Raw genomic sequence first — 16,956 nt, forward strand, 5'->3', positions numbered from 1 at the left:
TCTAAATAGGTTAATTATGCCCCAATTTTACATACACTGGCACAGTATCCTCTTCTCCAAACTTAGTTAAAAATGGTTTTGCAACATTTTATGGATGTAAGTCTTAGCTGAGACGATGAAAAGCATTCATTTGTAGCAATAATGCTACCATCTAGCGTTGGAGAACAGCAACCAAAAAACGGAAGATAAAAGCAAAAGAAAAAGTCAATAACTAGTTATAATTAGTTATGAAAAAATAGAAATTACTGGTTTCACAGATCTGAGGTACAGTTTCATTAGTTTCTTATTTTGCACATTTAAATTTAATATTACTGTTACTCATTGCCTAGAAACCACAGAGATATTGCCAAACATTAGATTCACAACAAATGGTGAGACTTCATGAAAAGACAGGGAAATACGGCTGCAGAACTAAGACTTGGAGAAAATGGAAAGCTACAAGTTAAACATGATCTCCCTGCAAGAGCGTAAAGTGACTGCAATAGAAAAAACATTTCAGAGTGGATATTAAAAAATCTTGCTGGGGCGCCTGGGTGGGTCAGTCAGTTAAGTGTCCGACTTCAGCATAGGTCATGATCTCACAGCTCTTCGGTTTGAGCCCTGCATCAGGCTCTGTGCTGACAGCTCAGTCAGAGCCTGGAGCCTGCTTCAGATTTGGTGTCTCCTTCTCTCTCTGCCCCTCTCCTGATCACATTCTGTCTGTCTCTCTCTCAAAAATAAACATTAAATTTTTTTTTTAAATCTTGCCAATTTCAATTTGCCAGTTAAGACTGCAAGCAAAGCACCAGAATATTGACTTTCTTTCTTCTCTTTTATCAACACCATGACCCTCTAAATGGTAATAAATAATCTAATATGTATATGGAAAAGAACAAGGATAGCAAGAAATTGCCAGTCTTGTTCCCGCATCCATTGGAGACTCATGGATGAACTTTTTATGAGAACATGGGACCACTATAAACTCACTTCACTCTGATTCCAGGAGGTTATAAGTCTGTGCAACCTTTAAGCATAAAGGCTTTGTATTTAAAGGGTTCAGATGAAGTTGTAGAATTGGTGGTTTTGAAAGTGGCATTGACGGGGAGGAGAAACCTACATCTCTAAGTTAAAACTTCATGAGATGTTGCAAAATAAGGGACAAGGAGAAGTTGTCTCAGAAATGTGCAAACAATAATGCCCTTCTTGACACTGAACAGACTTTATTGTTTGAATAGAGATGTCTCTGTTTCTAATAATGCGGATGCCAACAATAAAGGTAATTGATGAGATTTAAGCAGAGACATCGGAATATGAGGTTTGAGGAATAACGAGTTACCTGGCTTTGGTGATGGCAATTTCTAGGTTCTGAGATTGAAGATTGCTGTAAAGCCATTGTAACAGATACATCTTTACATTTTTCCTTCTTCCTATATAGTGATATTTTATCAAAAGAGCAGTATTTATTAGAATGCATTTGTATTTTTGTGTTGACTGTCGTATATTAATATTAAAAGAAATATAAAATATTTACTCTTAGTGCATGCTGCAGCATGAATTAGAAATCTTACACATTTGTTATGTCATATGTGCTTTGTACAATTTTTACCAAACCATTTGTTTGTATGCATGTTCTATGGTTATCTGAATAGAAATTAATTAAAATCGTGACCTGCTTTTTACTCAATTTCAGTACTCTTTTGTTTTACAGGACCCTAGTTATGAATTTTTCTAAGAAAGTATTGTTTCGCTTTTACTATGTACCAATATTTACTGACATCTGTGTATTTGCTTTTGTATACAATTGATTCTCATGACTCATATAGTGTTCTGATCTGTAAAATCAGCTCAAACACTGAATGGGTTCTAGGGTAGATAAAGACTTAGGAGCTGTGAGCCTCTTTTCACATTTTCATCAACTTATCAGTACATAAATTTGTTTTTCCTTTGTGTATGTTTCTGTGTAAGGACACTTTATTTAACGTGTATTGTTTTTTTCCCAGCTTTATTAGGATATAATTGAAAAATAACATTGTGTAAGTTTAAGGTGTACAATATGATTTAATGTATGTATATACAGTAAAACCTTGGATTAGGAATAACTTGTCCTGTGAGTGTTCTGCAAGGTGAGCAAAGATTTGTAATAAATTTTAACTTAATAAATGAGTAATGTCTTGCAATGTGAGTAGTATGTGACACCAGATGTCACATGATCACAACTAAGTCAGTGGTTCTTGAAATTCGCTTTGATATACAAGTGCTTTGGATTACAAGCATGTTTCCAGAATGAATTATGCTCACAAACCAAGGTTTTACTGTATTGTGAAATGATTACCACAATAAAATGAGTTAACACATCCATCTGCTCACATAGTTATCTTTTGTGTGTGTGCATGTGTGGTGTAGAACATTTAAGATCTGCTCTCTTAGTAAATTTCAAGTATACAATATAGTATTGTTCATTATAGTCACCATGCTGTATATTACACGCCCAGAAAATTTTCATCTTATAACTGAAAATTTGTACCTTTCAACCAACCTCTCCCTGTTTCCCCATCACCCAGTAGATTGATAACCTCAATCTACTCTCTGTTTCTATGAGTTTGACATTTTTTTGATTACACATAGAAGTGTGTCCATGTAGTATTTGTCTTCCTCTGTCTGATTTATTTCACTTAGCAAAGTGGCCTCAAGTTTCATTCATGTTGTTGAGAATGGCAGGATTTCATTTTTTATTTTTTATTTTTTCCTGTATCAATTCTTCTGTTGTTGGACACTTAGGTTGTTTTCATGTCTTGGCTATTGTGAATAATGCTGAATGAACATGGGGTGAAGTTATCTCTTTGACATAGTGATTTTGTTTCCTTCAGATTTATACCCTGAGATGAAATTGCTGGATCAAATGGCAGTTTTGTTTTATTTTATTTTATTTTATTTTATTTTATTTTATTCTATTTTTTAAATTTCATCTTATTTTATTTCATTTCCTATTTCATTTCATTTATTTTTCCTTCCTTTCCAATATTTTATTTAAATTCAAGTTAGTTAACACATAGTATAGTATTGGTTTTAGGAGTAAATGTGCCCCCTTTGAATCAGTATTTTTGTATCCTTTGGATAAATACCTGGTAGTGCAATTGCTGGATTGTAGGGTAGATCTATTTTTAAGTTTCTGAGGAAACTCTACACTGTTTTCCAGAGTGGCAGCACCAGTTTGCATTCCCACTAGCAGTGCACAAGGGTTCTTTTTTTTCCACATTCTTTAATATATATTGTTGATTCATTAAGACTGAACTTATGGTCAACATTATAAGTCATTCCTGAATGAAGCGTGCCTAACATAGACATTTTCTCCATGAAGTATATCAGTCTTCTTGCACTTAGGAACACTAAATATACTTCAGTGCCACATTTGGAAGCCATTTCAAATAGCAATTCATCCAAGAAAAGCACAAAAAGGCTAAAACATGACACCAAATAGACCAAGAAAAGGATGTCGGTTTAGCATATGAGAGCTGAAACACAAAGGCAGAACGTCACCTTGTTCTACCTCAGCCAGGAATGTGTACGTGAGGTGACTGAAATTTTTGCCACCTTGTGCATGACCATTAATGACCAAGAAAACACCATGAGTTTTGATTTGAGGATTACAAATAAATTTTAGCATGGAGGTGAATTCCCAAATATGGAATATGTAAGTAAGGAAGATTGACTGTACGTCATTTGGTACTTGAAAAAATAGTGGAATATTATTGCATATCCAGAATTCATTACCCAACAAATCCACTCTTAGTTCTTTTTAACTGAGGTGAAATTTATATAACATACAATTTATCAAGTTAAAGTCATAAGCCATTAGTACATTCACAGTATTTTGTACCATTACTTCTGCCTAGTTTCAAAACATTTTCAGTACAATAAAGCCCTGCATTCATTAAGTAGTAACTCTTTATTCTTTTCCTCCCCGACCCTTGGCAACCACTAATCTGCTTTATGTCACTATGGATTACCCATTCCAGTGTTTGATATAAATGGAATCACGCAATATATGACCTTTGTGACTGACTTCTTTTATTTTGCATAGAATTTTCAAGGTTCATCCATGTTGTAGCATGTATCAGTACTTGGTAATTTTTTTAATTTTTTATTTTTACTTATTTTTGAGAGACAGAGACAGAGTGCAAGCAGGGGAAGGGTCAGAGAGGGAAGGAGACACAGAATCTGAAGCAGGCTCCAGGCTCTGAGCTGTCAGCATAGAGCCCAACGCAAGGCTCGAACTCATGAACCATGAGATTGTGACCTGAGCCAAAGTCAGATGCTTAACCAACTGAGCCACCCAGGTACCCCAGTACTTGATTACTTTTTATGGCTGAATAATATTTCATAATATTCCAAATCCATTCCTAACTATCAATATGCTGTGATGAAAAGTACTTCTCTCTTTTTTTTTCCAAAAAATACTATATGTTTTTCAGACTCTTGGACAGAAGGGATTCCATTAAAAAATTTGAGATTTTAAGATATTTTCAATTTAATTGCTAGGACCTAAAAGACCAAGACATCAGATGGAAGAGTCAAGTTAGGAAAACCCTTTTGAAGAATATATTTTCAAAGTCTAGGGAAAAAACTTGCTCTTGTTTGCATATTCTCCTGGAAAGCCTGTCAATTTTTCTTTCCTATTAGGTGTTTCTGGTTGCTTAATATTTGGTTATTTTCAGTTTTTTTCTTTGGCTGCTCAGATGGTCCTTTTTAGGATTTCCATAGTGAGTCTTCTGGTCTAACTGTCTTCAATAAGTTTAAGTGGTGTGATTTTTTGTCTCTACCTGAAGCTCCACATGCTGGAATTTTGAAAACAAAGGTCACAAACAAGAAATATATATGTGGTTTTAAAAATTAAGGTTGTAGCATAAAAATGTCCTGTTAAAATTTCTTCCAGGTAACAAAATCTAAATCAAACAAGGCCAAAGTTCCTAGAAGATCATAATATCAAAGCAGAGATTCATATGGAGAAATGTCTTGCTTTTGCTCAAATCCATAAAATTAACTGGTAGGAGAAATATGAGTTGCAGTTTTTTTATGTTGATATAAAATAGATATTTCTCTTTGGAAGTTCATTAGGTTGTGGTGAATTTACAGTGATATTTTGAGAATAGAAGCCAGCCAGGAATAATTACTCAAATTATTTGACACAAACATACAATCTGTGGAATTGAATTCCTCTACCTGACACAGGGAGAACAGGTTAATATTAATATATTATGTGGGGCTATATTATAAGGAAATGGTGGCCGCCTTCTGTGACCACACAAAGGAAATAGCAGTGAATCTACTAATAGATGTTTGACTTCTTAAAGCATTTATTTTATTTTATTTTATTTTATTTTATTTTACTATCTTAAATGTTTATTATTTTTAGAGAGAGAGAGGACGGGGGGAGAGGGAGACAGAGGATCTGAAGTGGACTCTATACTGACAGCAGAAAGCCTGATGTGGGGCTCTAACCCACAAACCATGAGATCGTGACCTATGCCAAAGCTTAATCACCTGAGCCATCCAGGCACCCCTATTTTTTATTTTAGAGAGAAAGCATGCATGAGTTGGGGACAGGTACAGAGGGAAAGGAATAGAATCTCAAACAGTGTCCACGCTCATCGCAGAGCCCAGTGCAGGGCTTGATCCCATGACCCGGGGATGATGACTTGAGCCGAAATCAAGAGTTGGGTGCTCAAGCCACTGAGCCACCCAAGCACCCCAGATGTTTGACTTTTTGACTTGTGCAAGCAGTGGTCTACCTAGGGTGAAAGTGATTAGTAAGGAAGTAGGGAGAGGAGCCTAAAACTTTATACTTAATTTTATTCTCTGTATTAAGAGTTAGAATGCTTTTCTCCCTCCTTTTGAGTCACTGCCTCCACATATACATCTGTTCTGATTATTCCAAAGATAAACACTTAATAAAATATACCCCATTTCTAAATTTCTCATGAGTGGTTACCCAACATCATTGGTAAACGTTGTTAGGATATTTTCTAGTAATAAATCTCAGTGATGTAAGTCAAATACAAAACATTACCTATGTCTTCCTTATGTCCAGAGAAATTGAAGGTAATGTTTTTGTTCTGTAAAAGCCCAAATCTGTGTGCACAAACAGCCATTCCCAGCAGCTAACTTTAATTGCATTATGGTACATGTCAGCAGCATTTGGAAAATGCATTTTATCAAAGATAACTTGTACAAAGACATCTTGAATGTGACAAAAACAATCAAGTTTCAAAAGCTGAGAATGTGAGAAAATACTAATGGGCACTAATGTTGACTTTTTTCCACTTATCATTTTGGCAACAATTTGAGGTAATTAATTTAATATGAGGAGTGGGAAAGAGATTTGGAGGGGAGGGGACTGACACTAGTTACTAGGAAATTTTAAAAAATCTTTGTGTGGGTGGGTGTGTACACACATGTGCTCTTTGGCAGAAATGGGAAATAGGCTAGTTTTATGAAATCTGGAACTAATTTTCTCCACTATTTAAAAATTTAATTATGGTATATGGAGTGAAAGTGGTTTAGATTGCATATTATTGTAACTTCCTCTTGACAGTATCCTGGAGAACTGTTGTTGACTCTTTCCTTGGACCATCAACTGAAAAGGGGATAATCAGCATGCCACATGAACCCATTCCTTTCACTGGATAGTTCTCAATGATAAAAGGTTCTCAGATTCTTACATATTTTAGTTTTCATTTTGATTTTTTTGGAGCAACAGGAACAAATGGTCTCCTGCTTGGTATCCTTATATATTTGAAATAATTATGTTAATCTCCCTGTGGCCCCCTCTTTCACCCAGTAGAGTTCCTAGCTCCTTCAATTGTTTCTCTTAATCAAAGATTTCCGTATCCCTCATCAACCTGATAGAATGTTCTGAGAGAACATACTTTCCTTGTGCCTTATAAAATGATGCTCAGAATTGACAAGAATGCTCTAATATGATATAAACAGATCAAAGCAGAGTGAGAGTCTTCTCTACCATGATTTGGACACTGTAATTCTATTCATGTAGCTCAAAATTAAAACAACATTATAGTATCCATTCCACTGTTGGCTCATGTGAAGCTTGTGGTCAACAGTGTTAGTTGAAGTACTGGAAAACTGGATCATTCCCCTCTCTCCCTGTCTACTTAAAAGTTTATCTTGTTTTGCATCCTTTTGGATGGCTACTATCAAAATAATGGAAAATAGTAAGTGTTGGCGAAGATGCAGAGAAATTGGAATCCTTAGGCACTGTGGCTGGGAATGTAAAATGGTGCATAATGGTGCAACCATTATGTAAAACAGTATGAAGTTCCTCAAAAAGCTAAAAATAGAATTATCTTATGGCCCAGAAATCTTGTTTCTTGGCACATAGCCAAAATAATTCAAAGCAGGATCTCAAAGAGATATTTGCACACCCATGTTCATTGTAGCATTATGCACAAGAGCCAAGGAGTGGAAGCAGCCCAAAGGTCCATAAACAGATGAATGGAAAAAGGAAATGTGGTATATGCATACAAAAGAGTCTTTTTTTTTTAGCCTTAAAAAGGAAACATTCTCACACATGCTATAACATGGAGGAACCTCAAAGATATTATGCTTAATCAAATAAGCTGGTCACAAAAGACAAATACTGTGTGATTCCACTTACATGAGGTATCCAGAGTAGTTGAACCTCTAGAAACTGAGAGGATGAGAAATGAAAAATTAAATTAATTTTGGACTCATGTTTTAGCTGTTAGAAAATGATGACTTTTTTTTTACTTGAAATGTGCTTTATTTACACTTCAGTTTCCTTGAATGAAGAAAATCTCTCCTCTCATATGCCTCTACACACATGCTTACAAAAATATACCTAAATGAAAAAATAGGGTGCCTGGTGGCTCAGTCAATTAAGTGTCTGACTTCAGCTCAGGTCATAATCTCGGTCCGTGAGTTTGAACCCCATATCAGGCTCTGTGCTAACAGCTCAGAGCCTAGAGCCTGCTTCACATTCTGTCTCCCTCTCTCTGCCCGCCCCCCCGCCTCCCCGTGCTTGCACTCTCACTCTTTCTCTCTCTCTCTCAAAAATAAAAAATAAATTTTAAATGAAAAACTATATTAGTAGAAACAATGACATTTTAATTTTTAAAAAACTTAAAACATCTATCCTTTAAACCTAATATTGAGTTAAAAGAATTGCATACTAGTAAGTAATGAGAGACTTCTTAAAGGGGGGAAATGCAGTTCTGTATACAAAAAAGAACATATCAAGGGTACATTTGCTCTATCTTGTGATAGTTACTAATTAGTTTCTAGATGATTTTTAGAAGTATATTAAAATTCTGGATTTAAAATAATTTATATGATATCTCTATTCTTTATGTTTATCATTCTTAAAAAGAAAACAAATTATAAATTTTAATGTTTTATTTGGGTGTGTTTAATGACCCAATTTTCTTGTCATTAATGTGATGCCGATAATGACCAGCTGTTTAGATGATGATGGACTGCTCAAAGAATAGGGAGAGTCAGATCCAAAGATTAGTTAGGTAGGTTATCTTTATAATGTTTACCAGGCATATTGGCTGCTTATTGACTGTGTCTGGCTAAAGCATTTTTTTCAGCCTGCAGATTTTCAGATGGTTGAAAGTGAAACTCAGGGTCTTAGAATATTTAACTTTTGCAGATGTTTTTCCTCATGAATTCACTTAGGAACCATAGATCATCATGATAACTTAATACGTAATACCTTTCTAATTTGCAAAATCAAATCACTTGAGATCTAGAAACCATTATGCTATATAATCAGTGTGAGATCTCGCTTACATAGGTAATCATTAAAACAGCTGAAGTTGAAGTTTGGCTTTATCTCCAGTTCCCAAAGTTTAATATCAGGAAAGGTAAGAATTACATTATTTTCTATAAGGAACTATAGTCTTGTCCTCTTTATTATACAAATGGTTCATATGAGTTAAAGAAATTCATACTAAAAGTGTATAATAGGGTTTTGGTTTTTAAAGAGAATGTGAAACTTATTATGCAGGATTTTGATACAGAAGTTGTAATTTAAAAATGTGAAAGGGAGAAGTGTGATATTGTACATTTCAAGATAAAACCTGAAGAGGAGGCAGAGAATGTCATGGAGGGTCTTCATCTATTCTACCTGCCAAACCACTGGCTCATAGACAATGAGAGAGTGACAAGTCAAAACTAAGCAAACATTAAAAATTTCCTTGATGGTTTCAATGTTAGTTCATTAATTTGGAATTTTACAATATATTGGGAAGACCCTCTATGAATTTGTTTATTCAAGTTTAAGTTATAGGTATGATGTCCAACATGCTCCACATTTGTTGTGAATCTCTGCTAATAAAAATGAGTTGAAAGTTGTTTATAAATATAAATGATAGATAAAATTATTTGCGTTCAGTTAACCCATCAAAAAAGTCTAGTACCAAATGTGTGTCCTGTCCTCCATACTTGGATAGATACATCTATCTGACCCCCAGTGGGATTGTGAAATGGACTGATTGTGTCTTAAGCTCTGGTTTTCCCAGTCTCTGTTATTTTTCAGTCCTCGGTGGTGCCCTCATACATTTTCTAGCCCCTTGAAATGCTCTCTGCTCTATCAAACATGCTTTTACATAACTCACAAACTTACGTGGTCCCTGACTTTAGTTGGAAGGAAAACTTTAAGTTAAACAAACGTAATTAAAACCAGTGGGTAAATTAGGATTTGGAGGAGTCTTCTGTACCCTCTGAAATCATCTCATGAAGGCAGTGGTCCTGTTTTGTAGAAAGATAAAATATCCAGAGAACACTTTGTAATGCAACATTGCCCCAGAAGATACCGATTTTAAGTACAGCATCTAGGCACTAAGGAGATGACATGTAGCCTATACCATTAGCCTAAATTGTCTGAAGAAGCTCTAGTTATACATATTCTTTTACTTTATCCCCCTAAGCCCACTTTATCTCATAAGGAAATGTGTTAAAATTTTGTTTTATAATTTTGGAATATCTGTTCCCCACTAACTTTGTTAAATGGTTAGTTGGTCTCAGCATCAAAAATAAAACCAGAGGCCAAATAGTGACTATTTCTCAATCCCATTCCAACAAAGAAATTTTTTACAAACATATTTTTGTAATTACTTTTCATCTAATTAGCTAAGACAAAGTAACAGTCCATCATTGTCTTACAACTTTCTTGCTATATGACTGAGTACACAGTCAGCTATAGTGAAGTAGATTAGAATCAATCACTCATCACAATTTGTGCTGAATTTACTTAATTATGCCAATGTGACGTTCAAGTTTTGATACAATAAACTTATCACTTAGAAATGAGATTTTATGAAGATTAATTAACATAAGAAAGTTAAGAACAAATAATACATTTATTTGCATTTGACTCAGACTGACTGAATGATAGTTAACATCTTGGTCTATGTGTGTGATCTGTCACAAATTGCTGTTATTTTCCATAAAACATTTATGTAGGCCCTCTAAAATGAACATAGGTTTCAATATTAAAAATCATTGAAGTTCTTTCATTGAAGCATGGAGTAGATTGGTGGTTGGCAGGGGCTGGAGGGTGGAGGAACCGGGGAGATGTTAGTCTAAGTTTATATACTCTCAGCTATAAGATGAATAAGTTCTGGAGATATTATGTACAGCATAGTGACTATAGTTGATAATACCATCAACTGTTGTATACTTGAAATTTGCTAAGAGAGTAGAATTGGAATGTTCTAACCACACCAAAAATGGTATCTATCTGAAATGATAAGTGTATTAATTAACTTGATTACAGAAATCACTTCACAATGTATACATATATCAAATCATTATATTGTTCACCTTGAATGTATATATAATATTTATTTGTCAGTTGTGCATCAGTAAAGTTAGAAAAATGTTTGATGTTCTTAGTATAAATTCTTAGGAGTCATACTTTGGAAAACTGTTCTAATGGTAATACATAGCTCATATATGAAGAACAAATATGCTAATTTTTCAGTGAAAAAATTTTTTGAAATTCTAAGTATACCGCATTTTGCTAGAACATTTGATAAAAATTCCAAAACAAAAGGGGATACTCAGCAAAACCATTTCATCAACATGAAGTATTGACTTAAGATGACTCAAGGACAGATAACCAGTGTGATAATAAATGATTAGCCACCAGCTTTAATAAATTCTATGAGTTAAAGTGAGTACACATCAGGTCAATAAATTTGAGACATCTATCTATGGTCTTAGGAGAGCATAGCCTGGCCATGCATAGAAGAGTGAGAAATTACAAAAGGACCATCAACAAAGTGCACTGATTAATGATTAATGACAAATTATCCTGTTGAATGATAATTGGTGGGATGAGAAGAGAAATTCCTTAAAATTCCTTATTTCCCATTATTTTTAATTATGGATAATTATCTGTAGGATTAATCCCCAAGATAATATTGAAATCTGTGTGATCCTTGTTTAAACTAAGGACAATTTTCCCTCCCATGGGACATTTGACAATATCTAGAGATGTTTTCTGTTGTCAGAAAGGAGAGGAGTGCTAATAGCATCTAGTGGGTGGAGGCCAGGTGTGCTGCTAAATATCTTACAATGCACAGGACAGCCCCTGCCACAAATTGGCTGGCCTCAACTGTCATGAGTACTGAGATAAGACTCCTGCTTTAGATCAAACAAAACCTCTGCAGGATGGGCAGAGAAATGGAACAAATAAATGTGAGGGCAAAGTGGAGTTTTTAAGAAAATCTGATTTTGAATCACTGCATCTGTAAAATGAACCAAAAGGGAAGATGGGAAGGCAGACAGAATTGCTGTCAGATACTAAATAGCTGTTAGCAATGAAACCTCAAAGGTAAAGGAGGACCAGAAGCCAGGTGAATTCAATGTGCTTTGAATATAAAATGATTACAGACTATAAGCCAGAGGAGTTTGGAATGAGATCATGTCAGGGCAAAAATAGTGGGGGGACTGCTAAGACCTTGTCAGAGAGTTCAGATGCAGAGCCCTTTTGCCTTCCACAAAAGCCCATGTAGGAACATGATTTTCCATCCTGTTGCACTGTCCTGTGATAACATGAGTCTGACATCCTTTACTCTGCCTTTCTTAGGTCATGGTCCTACTTGCTTTTCTGATGCCAATATTTTTTGGAATGGGCTGCTTGAGAATGCAACCACTTGCCTCCAAAGATGCTACAACTGAAGTCTAAACTGAAGGGAGTGATGTGGCTGGGGAAGACACAGTGTGACTAAGAGCAGAACCATTCTGTGGGAAGTCTCAGGTTCCTTAGTCATGGTCTTGTTCCCACTTTGCTCTTCCTTTTCTCCTTTCCTTCTCTCTCCTTCTCTTCATTCCTTTTTCCGTTTCTTTCCTTGAACTATTTGTACACTTTAGCTCATTGTACTTTATTATTTGTTCCTTTTTGTTTGTTTTAGTCTTCTCCATCCTGGTTCTCATTCCAATCCAAACCCCACCATGGGTTACATACCGTCTTTGATACAGGCTCTTAAATGTGCCTTTACCTTATAAACTCAGCAGTAGCAGTTTTGATTGCGTAATAAATTCTACAGAAACTCAGGGGCCCTCTACCTGAAATTCCTAGGGGTTCAGTGGTGTGGGGCATATCGCAATATTCCTTCTAAGATAAAGGACAAATTATTGCATCTGGCCCCTCCTGCAGCTGAGAGAGTCACATTGCCCAGTAGGTCTCTACATTTTGGAGGTAACGTATTCTTCATTTAGGTGTTTTACTACAGTACATTTACCAAGTGATGGAAAATGCTGCTAATTTTGGGTGGGGCCCAGAACACAGAAGATCCAGGCTGCTGTGCAAGCTTCTCTGTCCTTTGAGCCATATGCTCCAGTGGATCCAATGGTGTTTGAAACATCAGTGGCATATAAGAATGCTTTTTGCAGCCTTTGGCAGGCCCCTATAGGTAAATCACAATATAGCCCATTAGGATTTTGGAATACAGCTCTACAATCCAGACAACTACTCTCCTTTTAAGAAATAAACCTTGGCCTACTACTGAGCCTTAGTAAAGACAGAATATTTAGTATTTATTTTTTTTTTAAGATTTTTTTTAACATTTATTTATCCTTGAGAGACAGAGACCGAGTGCGAATGGGGGAGGGGAAGAGAGAGAGGGAGAGAGAGGATTCCAAGCAGGCTCTGCACTGTCAGTGCAGAGCCCAACATGGGGCTGAACTCACAAAATGTGAGATCATGACCTGAGCTGACATCAAGAGTTGGCCGCTTAATGGACTGAGCCACCCAGGCGCCCCTGAATGAGATTATTTGAATAGGCAAACTGAGTAAAACAGATTACCCTTCCCAATGTGGATGGGTCTCATCCAATCCATGACGGCCTGAATCGAATAAAAAGGCTGAATAAGGGAGAACTGGCTCTCTCTTTCTGCCTGTCATTGAGCTGGGACATCAGCTTTCTGCTTTCAGACTCTGACTCAGAAGGAGCTATACCATTGGTCTCCTGGGACTCCAGTTTATTAACTTTAGATCTTGGGACTTCTCAGCCTCCATAACCACACGAGCCAATTCCTGTTGGTTCTGTTTCTCTGGAGAAACCTAATACATCTCCTTTTTCTCTCCCTTACATTTATTTCCTTCATTTTTCCTTTCCTCCTTCCTTTTCTTTCCTACTTTTCCTTCTTCCCTTTCTTCTTTCCTTCCTTCCCTCCCTCCCTCCCCTTTCCCTTCTTTCCTTTATCCCTTGCTTACTTTCTTTACTTGACCTAGTTGTATGCTTTAGTTCATAGTACACTATAATTTGCCCTTTTGATTGATTTATTTATTTACTTTCATTTATTTACTTATTTTTTGTTTTAAGTTTTTATTTAAATTCTTGTTAGTTAACATATAGTGTAATAGTGGTTTCAGGAGTAGACTTTAGTGGTTCATCACTTACATACCCCAGTGCTCACTGCAAGTGCTCTCCTTAATACCCATCACACATTTAGCCCATTCCCCACCCACCTCCCCTCCATCACCCCTCAATTTGTTCTTAATAGTTAAGAGTCTCCATGGGTGCCTGGGTGGCTCAGTCATTTAGGTGTCTGGCTTAGGTCGTGATCTCATGGTTCATGAGTTCAAGACCCTCATTGGGCTTTTGTGCGGACATCTCAGAGCCTGGAGCCTGCTTTGGATTCTATGTCTCCCTCTCTCTATACCCCTCCCCTGCTCACACACTCTTTCTCAAAAATAAATAAACATCAAAAAGTTAAAAAAAAGGTTTGTTTCCCTCTCTCTTTTCCCCCCTTCCCCTATGTTCGTCTATTTTGTTTCTTATTCCACATATGAGTGACATAATATGGTATTTGTATCTGACTTATTTCGCTTAGCATGATACACTCTAGCTCCATCCATATCTTTGCAAATGGCAAGCCATCTTTTTCGATGGCTCAGTAGTATTCCATATATACATATATATATTTGTGTGTGTGTGTGTGTGTGTGTGTGTGTGTACATATATATATAAACATCTGTCATTTCCTGTGTTGTTAATTTTTGCCATTCTGACAGGAGTGAGGTGGCATCTCATCATGGTTTTGATTTGTATTTACCTCATGATAAGTGATGTTGGGCGTCTTTTCATGTATCTGTTGCCCATCTGGATGTCTTCTTTGGAAAAAAACCTATTCATGTCTTCTGTCCACTTCTAAACTGGATTATTTGTTTTTTGGGTGTTGAGTTTGATCAGCTCTTTATAGATCTTGGATACTAACTCTTTGTCAGATATGTCACTTGTAAATATCTTTTCCCATTCCATAGGCTGTCATTTGGTTTCGTTGATTGTTTTCTTTGCTGTTCAGAAGATTTTATCTTGATGAAGTCCCAGTAGTTCATTTCTGCTTTTGTTTCCCTTGCTTCTAGAGACATGTCTAGTAAGAAGTTGCTACAGCCAATATCAAGGAGGTTGCTACCTGTGTTCTCCTCTAGGATTTTGATAGTTTCCTGTCCCACATTTAGGTCTTTCATCCATTTTGAATTTATTTTTGTCTGTGGTGTAAGAAAGTGGTCCAGTTTCATTCTTCTGCATGTTGCTGTCCAGTTTTCCCAACCCATTTGTTGAAGAGACTGTCTTTTTTTCTATTGGATATTCTTTCCTGGTTTGTCAAAGATTAGTTGACCATATAGTTGTGGGTCCATTTCTGGGTTCTCTATTCTGTTCCATTGATATGAGTGTCTGTTTTTGTGGCAGTACATACTGTCCTGATGACTACAGCTTTGTAATATTGCTTGAAGTCCAGAATTGTGTTGCCTCCAGCTTTGCTTTTCTTTTTGAAGATTTCTTTGGTTATTCGGAGTCTTGTGGTTCCATATAAATTTTAGAATTGTTTGTTCTAGCTCTGTGAAAAATGATGGTGGTATTTTGTAGGGGTTGAATTAAATATTTGATTGCTTTGGGTAGTATAGATATTTTAACAATATTTTTTCTTCCAATCCATGAGCATGGAATGCTTTTCCATTTCTTTGTGTTCTCTTCAGTTGCTTTCATAAGTGTTCTATAGTTTTCAGAGTACATATATTTTGCCTCTTTGGTTAGGTTTATTCTAGGTATTTTATTGGTTTTGGTGAAATTGTAAATAGGGTAGATTCCTTGATTTCTCTTCTGCTTCTTCATTATTGGTGTATAGAAATGCAACATATTTCTGTACATTGATTTTATACTCTGTGACTGAATTCGTGTATCAGTTCTAGCAATTTTTTGGTGGAGTTTTTGGGTTTTCTATATAGAGTATCATGTCATCTGAGAATAGTGAAAGTTTGACTTCTTCCTTACCGATTTGGATGCCGTTTATTTCCTTTTGTTGTGTGCTGAGGCTGAAGACTTCAAGTACTATGTTAAATAACAATGGTGAGAGTGGACTTTCCTGTCTTGTTCCTGACTATAGAGGAGTAGCTTTCAGTTTTTCTCCATTGAGGATAATATTAATTGTGGGTCTTTTGTATATGGCCTTTATGATGTTGAGGTATGTTCCCTCAATCTCTACTTTGTTGAAGGTTTTTATCAAGAAAGGCTGTTGTATTTTGTCAAATGCTTTTTCTGCATCTATTCAGAGGATCATATGCTTCTTATCATTTTTTTTATTAATGTGGTGTATCACGTTGACTGATTTGTGAATATTGAACCACTCTTGCAAGCCAGGAATAAATCGCACTTGATTGTGGTGAATAATTCTTTTAATTTACTGTTGGATTCAATTTGCTAGTATCTTGCTCAGAACTTTTTGTTTGTTTCAATTTTCTCCATCTCTGATTCTCATTTCAATCCAATCCTCACCATAGGTGGGGTTAACACATGTTGATATGGGCTCTTAAATATGCCTTTATCTTATAAACTCATTAGTAGTTTTGACTGTATATATGTTTTAATTTGTATTTATTTTAATGTTTTTATTACAGTAAAACCACATAACGTAAAATTTACCTCCTCAATCATTTTTAAGTGTACATTTCAGTATAAGTATATTCACACCATTGTGACACATATCTCCAGAAGTCTTTTGTCTTGCAAATCTGAAACTTTATACCCTTTAAAACAACTCCCTTTCTCTCCTTACCCCTAGCCCCTGATAATTTCCATTCTTCTTTCTGTTTCCATGTTTGGTAACTTTAGATTTTGTATATGTGTTTGGAATTAACATAAATTATATTGTCCTACAAAGCTTCTTCTATTCCTTTATTCATTTAACATTGTTGGTAAAATGTGTGTGTCTCTATATAATTGCTTCTAACTGCTATATTTCATATTCAAATTTTTTTTTCAACGTTTATTTATTTTTGGGACAGAGAGAGACAGAGCACGAACGGGGGATGGGCAGAGAGAGAGGGAGACACAGAATCGGAAACAGGCTCCAGGCTCTGAGCCATCAGCCCAGAGCCTGACGCGGGGCTTGAACTCACGGACAGCGAGATCGTGACCTGGCTGAAGT

The 16,956-nt window shown here is 35.9% G+C and overlaps 1 long non-coding RNA gene across 5 annotated transcripts in view; it reads left to right on the top strand.

Annotated features, from left to right (window-relative positions):
• The window catches only part of LOC109498550, a 528,643-nt gene that overhangs the window by 183,039 nt on the left and 328,648 nt on the right, over nt 1-16,956 (top strand). For 2 of the 5 annotated variants that reach the window (XR_006595730.1, XR_002155373.2), the window contains one exon: nt 12,113-13,114. The exons of the other annotated variants lie outside the window; for them this stretch is intronic. This is a non-coding gene — a long non-coding RNA (uncharacterized LOC109498550). Of the gene's footprint in view, nt 1-12,112; nt 13,115-16,956 lie in introns of those variants that run through there. 5 annotated transcript variants of the gene reach the window in all.

Source organism: Felis catus, chromosome A1 (assembly GCF_018350175.1).
Source record: "Felis catus isolate Fca126 chromosome A1, F.catus_Fca126_mat1.0, whole genome shotgun sequence".
Classification (NCBI taxonomy): Eukaryota; Metazoa; Chordata; class Mammalia; order Carnivora; family Felidae; genus Felis; species Felis catus.